Raw genomic sequence first — 11,937 nt, 5'->3', positions numbered from 1 at the left:
AGCCTCGTCTTTGCAAATGTAAATAAAAACAATGCGCCTCGTGAGCATTGTCCATCGCTTTCCTTTGGTGGATCGTTGAGGGGCAAAATGGCCCGAACCATCTCTTTGTGCCCTGCTATTGGGAGTCCCGATGGCCGCCGAGCGCGGCGGGGCAGGTCAGCAAATGCGCCCTGTGCCCAGGTGCTGCCTCACGAGGAGGGGAAGCACCCAAAGGTGGCAGTTTGCTGTAGGCATTACCCAGAAGAGGCCAAGGATTCATATATTTTGCCTTTCTTCTGACAGTCGTAAGCGCTCATCTGTTCTGCCTGGCGTAGCATTACTTCTTCTCTAGATGTATGGATGCTAAAGCGGCATTAAATGCAGCAGACAAAGACTTAAAATATATTTTCAAGTATTCCACTTGGAACTGGGGAGCTTTTTAGGAGTTAAATGCAATCTGTAATACTGTTAGCAAAGTGCTTAATCTCTGCTAGACTCTCAGGTTAGCACCTTCTTCAAGTAAATGGGATAAGAAAGAGGTGAATTTCCATGTGGTCTCTCCTCTTGCTTTTCCCCCAAAGACACACTGAGACCTGTTAAAGTCAGTTTAGTTTACATCAGTAGGTTTAGATCACACCCAGGGGCTTATTTGCTTCAATATAAAAATCATCCTGCCTGAATGGAGGACATTTCTAAAATAATTGCAACTAAAATTATGTAGGAGTTTTTCAATGTGTTTTTTAAAGTTTTTCTCAAAATGTTCTCCCAGTCTAAAATGAGCAACACTACTCAGGCTGAAATTTAGGTCATTTATATGGCAAATAAAGATTAAACAAAAACATTACAGAATGTGGTAATATACTTACTCACCAGGTAATTCTAGAAGATGAAGTATCTTTATTGGTAAATTCGAATCTTCCCTCTCACTAACTTGAAACAGCATTCTTTGCATGAAAAGAAGGTCAAAACTGATAAAGTCAAACTTTAAAAATATATATGTTTGAGACCTGGCCCTACTAGTCATACAGGTAGACGGTGCACCCTCACTAGTTTCCCGAAAGTTAAAAAACCTCTGTGTGAATCAGCTGTGTGAACCAAGGCTGCGGGGTTTTGCCTTAGTCTGCTTCTTTACAGGTTTTCAGACGTTAGGTCTTGGTCCTCCCGCTGCTCTGCATGGTCCGAGAGTTTTGAATTGATACAGGAGGAAACTGATGCAGGGTTTGTTGCACGATGAGCAATTTCAGTTGTTTTTTTAAGTGTGATTTTTTTTTTGCAGTATGATGTATCTGAGCGAGGTGTTTATACACGCATGCAAAATATTCCACTGTATTGCAAGAGCTTCACATTTCTTTGTAACTTGCTGCACACTAATTTGTACTATGTGACCAAACCTGATCCCACAAACACTCCCAAGTTTAAGCATAGGAGTAGGCCAGTACACTTCAGTGGGACTTGCTACGTAAATTTTAAGTATCGATTACCTACAAACCACAGCATGGCAAGAAGAACAAAGAAGAATTTTGCTGGAAATGGGTGTGGGAGTTATCAGTTTTGCTACACCCAATGTCCTGAGACACATGACTCTCTTAAAAATCATGACTGTTAAAAAATTAGTCTTTTTATTGTCTTCTGATTTTAGTGTTTTTAAAGTCATTATATTGAAGAATTAAAAAAAAACTTCAGGACTCACAAACTTTTAAAAATAATAAACTTGTGGTTTTGCTCTTAACTGTCTCCTAAAAGGCTCGCAGGGTCAGGTTTTGCAATATTTCTTGTTCTCATGACGTACCAAAACCCATTACTTTTTCTCCCCCTTTCATTTTTTTACCCCTTTTTAAAGATTGTACTTTTTCAGGTGAAATATACTGACCTTCTTGATCACAAGGGGCATTTCACTGGAGACAGGACTCTGGATGACTGTAAACATGATTTAACAGAGAACATAGAAGCTGTATGAATTTTGTCCACTGAGATATGGTACTTCTGTGGAAAACATAAGAAAATAAAAAGACTGTTTCAGGAAAAAATGAGAGGGTCAGAATATCTTAAAACTTTTCTTCTTTTTTCCTTTTTTCTCAAAATGCATCATATAATATCACATTACATGACTGAAATGAAAACGTACAATTTATTTTTACAGATTAGCCACAATGACCTCCATGATTTATGCTCATGGCGCTGGAAATGTTTGATATAAGGCAAGGGGCAAGTTGTAAAAATAAATCTTATATTTTCTTCTCCCTCTGTTTTGCCTTGTGTTGAGGACATTTGCTGCCTTTCTGGAGAAGCTTCAGCAATCCATGTATTACGTATGAAGTAAAAACTTCTACAAATGCACTGACAGACCTATGTTTACTGTTCTCCACTATATATTACTACACAGTCTTGCAATATTAAACCTAGCCCCAAACTAGACTTTGGAACCAGGCAGCATGCCCAAAATTGTGATAATCTCCTCCATAACAACAGAAAAAAAAAATAAGATAACATTGCCGAAAGCTGAAAAGTTTCGTTTCAGTCCCCAAACTCCTAATGTACTTAAATTTGTAAGTTCTTTTAAATTAATTATGTACATTTACATTATAGAAAAATCCATATTAAAAGTCTAGTGAACTGGTTCAAGTCCTGCTCTTCTGCATAGTGCACATGAGAAAACTCGCTGTCAGAGAGAATAAAAACAGAGCTGATCAGGCAACAGGAAGCCTTTACCTAAAATTAAAGTCTTTCGAGGGTTAGTGTGGATGTTTGTCTCAGACAACGGACCTGAGCAGTAAAATACCCAGTGTATACCTGGCAGCAGGAGATCAGCCAAGTTTCATTCTTTTGCACAGGGACTTTCTCATTTTAGATTCCTATTTAGGCAGCTATTAAATCTGGCCCGTCGTGTGGTTAAGGCACAAATGGGATTTAGGGGATCTGGGCTTGGTCCCAGCTCTGCCACAGACTTCCTGCGTGATCTTGGGCAAGTCTTGTCACAGGGCTCACAAAATTTGGCAGGTTTTTTTTTTTAAGCCCCTGCTCTAGAAGTCAAGTCATTACATGAAATTCTCCGTTCGCTGGCATGAATAGATAAATAAAGTAAATATGCAGTGTTTTAGCTTTTAAGGAGATAAGCTTGAAACCACGATCAGCATGTAACCTAATGGCTCAAAGTTAGAGAACAAATTTCAGAAGTCTTTTCTAAAATGGGGGTATGGGCCATGAGCTGGAATATGAAATTCTCCAGTCTTCATTTCTGCACAACAATTTCTATTTGTAAAGTCAGGATCATTTTGCTTCTTTGCTTACCAAATTGTTCATAAATTGTTTGTGCGATGTTCAGATGAGGCTGAGACTAGAAAATAGCATCTCTTATAAGAAGGCTTTATCAGTGTTTTGTGGCTTGTTTTTGAATTTCCCCTTTGCACAAATTACTTCTTTCAGCGTTATTTCAGCAACGAGTAAAAGAAAATCCCATCGTGTCAGATGATTCTCCTGTTTTTGCCTCTGCAGAAGCACCGGCAGCAGCGTGTTTACAGGAAACGCCTGCTGCAGAGGCACTCTGCTAGTTAGACACGGTCGCAGATTTGACTAACGCGCTCACATGATTAGATTTACTAAATGAAGACACAGATGAGACGGTGATGAGAAAGCTGCGAGCAGTCGGGTTCTTGCAACATCAGATAATCCATGAAGCGACTTTGTGCAGTGGCCATGCAGAAGGCTCCCGCGCCCTCCCCCAAGAATGTGCCTGGCTCTTGCATTAGTAACTATCTCCTCAGCCCATATTCAGTTACCAGGCTCCCTCGCATCAACAGCAGCTCTTTTTTTTTTCCCCTCCTCTCTTTGCATTGTAGACGAAAGTGCTGCATTCTTTAAAAACGCACTCGTAGGTATTTTTATGCTCAGATAAAATTTAAAGGTTTAGTTACTTTCTAAGCAGCACATTTAACATAGAACAGTGTTATTTTTATAATGAGAAAGAAATTGCAGAGGTTTTCTTTCACTGTTTTATACATCCTGCCTGTATAAACACATAGATTTCAAATCCTGCGAGGCACGCTGACAGCACAGCTATTAAAGATTTTCTATTTGACCTTGATTTTGTTTTGTTTTCGCTGCATATGAACTTTAACAGACTTGAAGCGTGACATGTCTTTTCTTTTTACTTATCACAGTACACACAGGGTAGGAACAGACATGTAAACAGCAGCTTGTTCAATAGCATGTAGGTTTCTCAAAGAAAATACATCACTTTCTCGAAGCTCATTTTGCTCAACCTACAGTTTTGTTCCTGTACTTTGTTCTGCAAATGGACCCTTTTCGAAATGACAGCACACCATCATGTGTATGTTCTCTTTTCTTATAACTCATGAGGTGAAAGATCTGTGGGATCTTACTGTTATTTATTCAAGCACACATTAGTTGTTTGATAGGGTAGGTGACAATAGCAATAACAGCAGCTTTGTTGCTACTGTAGTGATAGAGAATAAAGATTTGCATGGAGAAGTAATATCTTTTATTAGATGTAGCTGGAAGAGAAAGAGTTTTCAGGCACACAAGCCCTTCCTCAGGACTGAAAACAGAAACAAACTTCAAGCGTGCATACATTTGTGCTGTGCAGTGAATGAAGACAAATACATCGGTGAAATATAAATGATGTAAAGGAGGCTGCTTGAGAAGATAAACAAACTGAAATAATGAAGTCATACCCTCTGCCCAGAATGGCTCAGTTATCAGCACCAGAGGCCCTAAACTTTTGTTGTAACTTTCCAAATTGTCCTTCCTGGTATCACATGGCCTTTACTCTGAATATCAAGAGTCGTATCTAGAGAGTGGCTGTTAATCCTCTCCCTTCCTTGATTAGTTTGAGCTTCCAGTCTTCTCCTTCTCAGTCTACAAGCTACTTCTTTCTATTGCTTGGATATGACAAAAAAAAGAGCATATTCACCCATGCTAATTAGCACCTGACACCATTCTTCAATTAAAAAGAAAGTCTAACATGAAATGCCCAACCCTGAGCTGACAACTCACACATACAGAGGTAGTTGTACACTGAACTGGTTCTAAAATTGAAGCCTAAATGCATTGTTTTGATATGATGACATGCTTAAATTCTGTATTTGTTAATACAACTTTCCTTGCTCCGTTAGTGAGCTCTGTTCACGCATGTCACAAAATAAGTTGATCTACACCGAAAATCCAAGATCTTACAGAGCTCACAAGTCTGTAAAACAAGAGTTTTACAGCCACATTTCAATTCTGACACTTGTGCTATGCTGTAGGTGTAATTCAAATGTCACCTTTTTCTCCACTTCTCCTTTTGGGAGTCATTTGCCATTTTGCCTGCCATTAAAGTAGTTTACCTCCTCTTTGTTTTGATCTTAAACAAATCGAACCAAAATTTCAGGCACACCAATAATATTTGCAACAGGGTCTATCATCAAAATAATGGAAGTAGCCTCTCAGAGTTTCACAAGACATTCCCAGACTGAAGAAGGCATCTGTAGATTAATTCCTTTACTTTCTACAGCATATTCCAAGTGCATTCAAAGACCGAAACTGCCTTAGAGGGTGGCGATTACTGCTGGTTGTAAATGTGATGTGGAGGCAGATCCCTAAGAACTGACCCATGGGCAAGGAAACAAAACTATCTGCCTTAAGATAGCAGAGAGACTGAATGCATCTATGGGTATTAATTTAGAATTAAGGAAGTATTCATTTTGTAAAGGTTTTTATGTACGATTACCCCAGTCTCTGTCAGGTGTAATCCCTAGGAACAACGTGGTGAGTTCAGTTAACTTTTTGCGACATACTTTTGCAAAAGTATTTACCTTAGAGTATGTCCTCACACTTGGTTATAGTGCTACTACAGCACTTAAATGCCTGAATTGTAGGGCAGAGAGAATAGGATACAAAAAGTACTTTTGTGATTCTTTCCAAAACTTTCACGGTGTTAAAAATAATAATTGTCTCTCATAAACTGAAAGTGCTGATACATTAATAATGAATGACGGGATTCTTGCACGTGTTTATTAATTTATAAACACCGCACAGCCTCAGAATGAAAGGTGCTTTATAAATAGAAAGCCAATATTGATCAATCCTGAAGTAGTATTACCATTCTTGGAGGGCTGCAAGTTTTTTCTTCTTCCTAATCTGATAACAAAGAGCCAAGCTCAAGGAATTATTTCTGTTATCATTATTTGTTTCTTCCTATTGTACCTTCATCAACACTTCCTCCTTGTATCAGAAATGCAGGAAGAAGAATCTGAGGCTTCTGAACATTGTGAATGCCATAGAGCTGGTATGACAAAAATGTGCATTTGAAAGGTTATAGAAAAAGACAAGCAATTGTTTAACATGCGGTATTAGCATGACAGTTGGCAAAGGCGTGGTGTGTTGCCAGATCTCACTGGTTTCTAATGCTAGTTAATGAGAACAAGTATTCCTTGATCTGAGAGAGAGAGAGAGAGTTGCCTCACATGTTCTTACACACGCAGTGAATGTGCTTCCCCATTTTGAGAATTATTGTTCTGACACCATAAGAAGATATTGTTTCACTTCAAAACACATTAGCTTTCCCCCCCTTTCACAACTGACTAGTAACCTGATCCCTGGCCTTACATTTGTTATGTTTATTTGATTTACTTTTTTTCTGCTTCCTTCTTCTTGCAAAAATAACGTTCTTGCAACTGTGCAAGACGATGCAGTCGGTGCTCAGGTAAACAGGTGATGAACATTTGCCATTTGAGTGCTGGGTTAAACGGGGAGGGGGAACAGAAAAACCCACACTTCCCAGATCTAAGAAGCTTTCAAGTAACTTTCAAAACCAAGCCCAAAGCACAGACTCTTTGCACAGCTTCCACAACTCCTGCTGTGCTGAGTTGCACCAGAATTTCCCAAACAATCCCACAAGGGCAGGTTTGTCAACATGATGCCAATACCCCATCTCAGATACAGACAACTCTCGAGAGCCAGCCAGTGTGAGAAAACCTGCCAAATTCAAATATACGTAAGAAAATGCTGAGTTCCTGCTTACCCAGCGTGTCTTCCCTACCAGTCTTCATTTGCTGCTGGGATGAGAAGTTGAATGCAACTGCATCATTCACTGCAGTTGGATGAGAGGGCTGGGGCTGGGGCTGCTCCGAGCAGGGCTTCAGCTGGTGCATATCAATATCACACTATTGCCTTTAATGGAACTACAGTAATTTCCAGCAGCTGTGACTTCACTGCAGCATTTTAGTGTGCTTAAGAGGAGTTTTGATTTTAAAACCTACTGTTCTGTGAGGCCTAATCCTGCGGTGATGGGCAGGCTGGCATATGGACACGGCAGCCCTCTGAAGTCTGACCGTCAACAAGCAGGATTTCCACTCACATGTGGAAATTCAGAATTTGACATTGGTGTTTCACTACAATGGAAGTATTGTATATGGGACAGAGTAATACCTTCCCTGCGGTCTGATTGTGTCAGGATATTATTCAAAGTAAATCATCAGATTTTGCTTCATTTTTGCCATTGTTACATTATTTCCTGTATGACTTTTTTTTTTCCTCAAACGACATTCACTATTACTTCACATGGAAGTCTTTGAGAGGGCTTTTAAGAAGAAATTAACATAATTGAAATTTTTCTACAGTTAAAAAGCTTGTTTTCAAACAACACACCGTGAAGCCTCACAGTAACACATGCAACTGAGGACATTTTAAGCTTAAACTACTGACATTAGACAAAGAGGAAGGTGACTTGTTCTATAGAAGCAAATGCAAAAACTAAACCGTCGGAAATGAAAGGACGAGTAGAATTGAAATGTAAACCCCTTGAGATTATTCATCTGAGATGGTGTTACCACAGATTAAACAGGAGAAAATTTTTATATGGGACTTTTTAAATATGAGAATGTTCTTCCAAAGTTATAGGACTTTATAGTTTTATAATAATGAAGTTTCTATTAACACAGTTTGGGAGAAGAAAGCTTGTTTCTGTGATTAAGAAAGCAGGGCATTTGGTATAGACTATATATAATAATTGGGAAGTGCATGTACATGCATACTTACAGGAAAAAAGAAGTATGTTTGTCTGAATTACACTGCAGTAGCGAGCTATTAATATTGTCGAGAAGCAGACCTCTCCCCCAGGTCTCCTAATAACAGCTTTTGGGGCTGACAAAATCCTTGCCCAACAGATGCAACCATAGCTTTATCAAGGACTTCTGGTGACACTATAAACCATGAGAGTGAAAAAATGCTTCCTGCTGCAGACTTCCTGCTTCTGCTGCAGGAACAGCACAGACCAGTTTGTTTCAGAGGTCGTATCTTTATCAGGCTGCGTGGTGAATTAAAGCCTTTAATGCAGCACACGAAGTTTAGAAAAATGTGTAAACTGGTAACGCTGAGTGCTCTGGTGTTGTATGTGTAGGTTTAGATAAATACCTTTAGCAAATGTTGAAAGCCAATAGTAAATGTGATCATTTTATGTACTATAAGAAAAGCTCAAGAATCTATTCTGCTGGGTTAGACACCAAAATTGGTTTAGACATTTGTCATCAAAGGTGGATTTTCAAGAGAAAATAGCAACTTGATGGAGTATTGCAAATGTGCGTGAGGCTGGATGGCTGCTTTAGGCATGTAATTATTTTAATTCAGGTATGTAACCAGATAATTGTACATGGAAACAGCTAATTGGGCAAATTTTCATTTCCTTATACCTGTACAGACACTCGGGAGAAATCAGAAGAGCTCCCTGTGAATACGTGCCCTCTGCATTTTCTGCCTGCACCAACACCGAACAGATCGAAGGTTCTGTACCCAGCTGTGGATCCCCATGCAGAACTGCCTTGGGAGCAAGGAGCCGGTGTAGTTTTCAGCACCCGGCCATGTCAGCTTGCTGACCGCCCCCCGGGAGCACAGCTTCGCTGCAGGCTTCAGCCCACACTCCCTTCTGACTCTTTTTGTAGACTCAAGTTTCTGTGCTGCCCCTCATTCTCTTACTTTTTAAACCTGTGCACAAAGGCAGAGAGAAGAAAGGAAATGCAGGATGTGATTCGCGTTTGTCAAGAGGATTTTTTTTTTCTTTTTAGAAGTTGCAGTGAATATAGATAGAAGAGGGAAAGAGCGAGTGTGCGTATGTACCATGAGATACAGGAATATCTCAATAGGCATTTTACTATACTCTCGGTTTCCCTACCCCTAGCAACATGCTGACAAATCAAGAACTGCCATCCTATATACAGTACTCCAGCTGTCAGCCTTAAGCAGTGCGTCTCCTTGCCAGAGTACAGCCTTTCCTTTGTTTCAGCTTTGAAAATAAAATCACAATTTGTAAATAAAGGGAAAAGGGTTCTTTTCTAAGGCAGGAAAGTCACTAATCCTTTTTAAAGGTTCATAACTGCATTAACTGCTTTGAACAAGAAGCCACACACTGAATGATAATGGATTTGTAGTAACAGTATGCCTTGAATTTAATATAATAATAACCAGTTACATAAAGTCAACAGGCTCACTCTACTCACCTACTACTTAATTTTATAAATATTTTCATTGATTTAAATTATTCTCAGTAAGAAATATTTGTCATCTAAACAGCCTTTGTTTCTACTTCATCATTTTTCAAGGGAGGAGAAAGACTTTTTGAAGATAGCGATGACCATATAAAATTTTTGAAGCTAGCTCAGAGAGGGTCATGCACTATGTTAATGTCCTAGACTTTCATGTCTTGCATCTTAGAAACAGGAATAGGTCAAAGGTAACGTGACTTTTGTGGGGCTTTTAAAAAATGCATTGTGTAGGAGTGAGTGACTTACAGAGGCACAATCTGCATAGGTAGCGCAAGTCTTACTTAAAACCGTCCGCAATTTAATTAAAAGTCATAGATGGCCGTAAGAACAAGAGAACCACTGATGCGTGCTGATACAAGTACTTTACAAATAGTGGAAGGCATCACCATACCCACTTTATAGATGGAGAAACTGAGGCTTGGAGAGGCACATTATTTTCCCCAAGATACTACAAGTATGAGACACAGCCGCTGCACTAAGTGTATAAAACCTTTAAAGAATACCGTACAATAGCCATATGACATCATCTAACGAACCAAAACCATGGATCTGTCAGTAATTAGCGAACAGAAGAACAGAATGGGAAGAGGCAATACAGTGGGATTAGCTAGGGCTGCTCTGTGCTTAGATATTTGCATGCACATCCTTTTTTGTCACCAACAAGATGGAGAAAAGAATTTTTTGTCCTTTTCTTCTTTGTTCAAGAAAAATTCAAGGGCTGGATTTGCCCTTCATCTGGGAGTTCTGCGTAAAGGGGCAGCGCAGTTGAGTTTCTGTGCAGCAGCACCAGGTGAATTGTCATACATCCCAAATTCCCGGGATCTGTATAGTGGGTGTGTAGAATTTGTACCGCTTTTCTCAAAATATTGGATTTATTGAGCACGCAATGTATGGTCGATTCACACACGTGCAATAAGTTTGATGCGTCCTGGCTACATCAGGTTTATTCTACACGCCAGTACACAGCTCGTGTGCACGTATTTCTGTCCAGGAAATCCCAGACAGAAATGTATCAGCCCCAGATTAGCTCTTCAGAGCCAAGGGCTGAGTGGATTAGGGAGCTGCTGGCTGTGAGGAATATATTGACTCATGGCTTCGGAGACAATACCTATCATCCCCAATGCAAAGTCCCAAGGGGAAATATGGGAAATTTCCATTAACGAGGCAGCTTCATTTCCCCCCCATTCATTGCATAGGTTTCTTAGGGTTGAATCTATCCAAACACCCTTCCATCCCGCAATATGCAGGAAGAACCAGCCAGGCTCTGTTTTCCTTGGGAAAGGCTGCACAGTGTCACTGAGAGCACAGTTTGGGCCATTGCAGTCAGATGCAGAGGACCTTAATCCAAGTTTTTTTAAAAAAGGAAACAAAGGAATCCTAATTAGATGGAATATCAGAGACTGTCATCTGGGACTCTCTCATTGTTTGCAAGCCAAAAGTAATTAGGAAAAGTCCATGATTTAATAAAAAAATCCCTGAAACTGCTCCTTTAGTTTGCAGGAGCCACTGATTTATAACACAACAGGACAAGAAAGTGTGTAATATTTCCAAAGTCTGCGATAAGGATGGTGTCTTGAACTGAAATATTTGTTAATACAAGAGTAAAGCCAGTTTGCACATGAAATGAATCCCAATGAAATGAATAAACTCAAGTGTTATTAATATAATATAATATAATACAAAGCAATAAAAAATAGTAAGTGCTACAAAAGCAGTAAATCACTAAGGAAAATTTCTGTTGCCCCAAGACTTAAATTGGAATGAATTCCTATAATCTTAAACACTAATTTAAAACTGTTTCATTGCAAATTTATTTTGAACATCCTATTTTGTCAATAGACAAAGGGTAAGCAACACTAAAGCGCTGTGTTAAAAGCAGTCGTAGTAATCGAGGTCAGATGTCTCCATAAACTGAGAATTATTCAGATGTACTGTATTTCTCTGTTTCACTTGTAGAATTTTCTTCCCCTGTATCTTTTAATTTGCTAAATGATTTGAGAGAAAGCAAACCACCTACATTTAATTAGCTTTATAAATCAAAGGTGACAATTCTTTAGTAACCTGTATTATTGCCCAGCGTGGCAAGCTAGAAAAATGCTGACAAGTTTATTTATTGACCTGTTGTGTTTTGCAAGGACAGCCAATGTTATATTGATCCAGCTATCCAAAATACTGTAGCAGGGGCAATAACATTCAAGTGCCAGTGTCTCCACATAATCGCTATTCTGTACTCTCCCTACCCGAGTGATATCCCCCATCTCTTACAGAAATGCAAATATACCCATCCCCCAGACCTGCCCTCCTCTTGCTTTCAGGAAGGATCCTTATTGTTAGAAATTTAACTGAAAAGAGAGCAGAGACCTTCAAATTTACTTGGCATATAGTTTGCTTCTTTCATTGGAAGTGATCGTTAGTAACTACT

Source organism: Nyctibius grandis, chromosome 19, assembly GCF_013368605.1.
Source record: "Nyctibius grandis isolate bNycGra1 chromosome 19, bNycGra1.pri, whole genome shotgun sequence".
Taxonomy (NCBI): domain Eukaryota; kingdom Metazoa; phylum Chordata; class Aves; order Nyctibiiformes; family Nyctibiidae; genus Nyctibius; species Nyctibius grandis.
The sequence above is the reverse complement of the archived record's forward strand: the minus strand, read 5'-3'. Positions refer to the sequence as shown.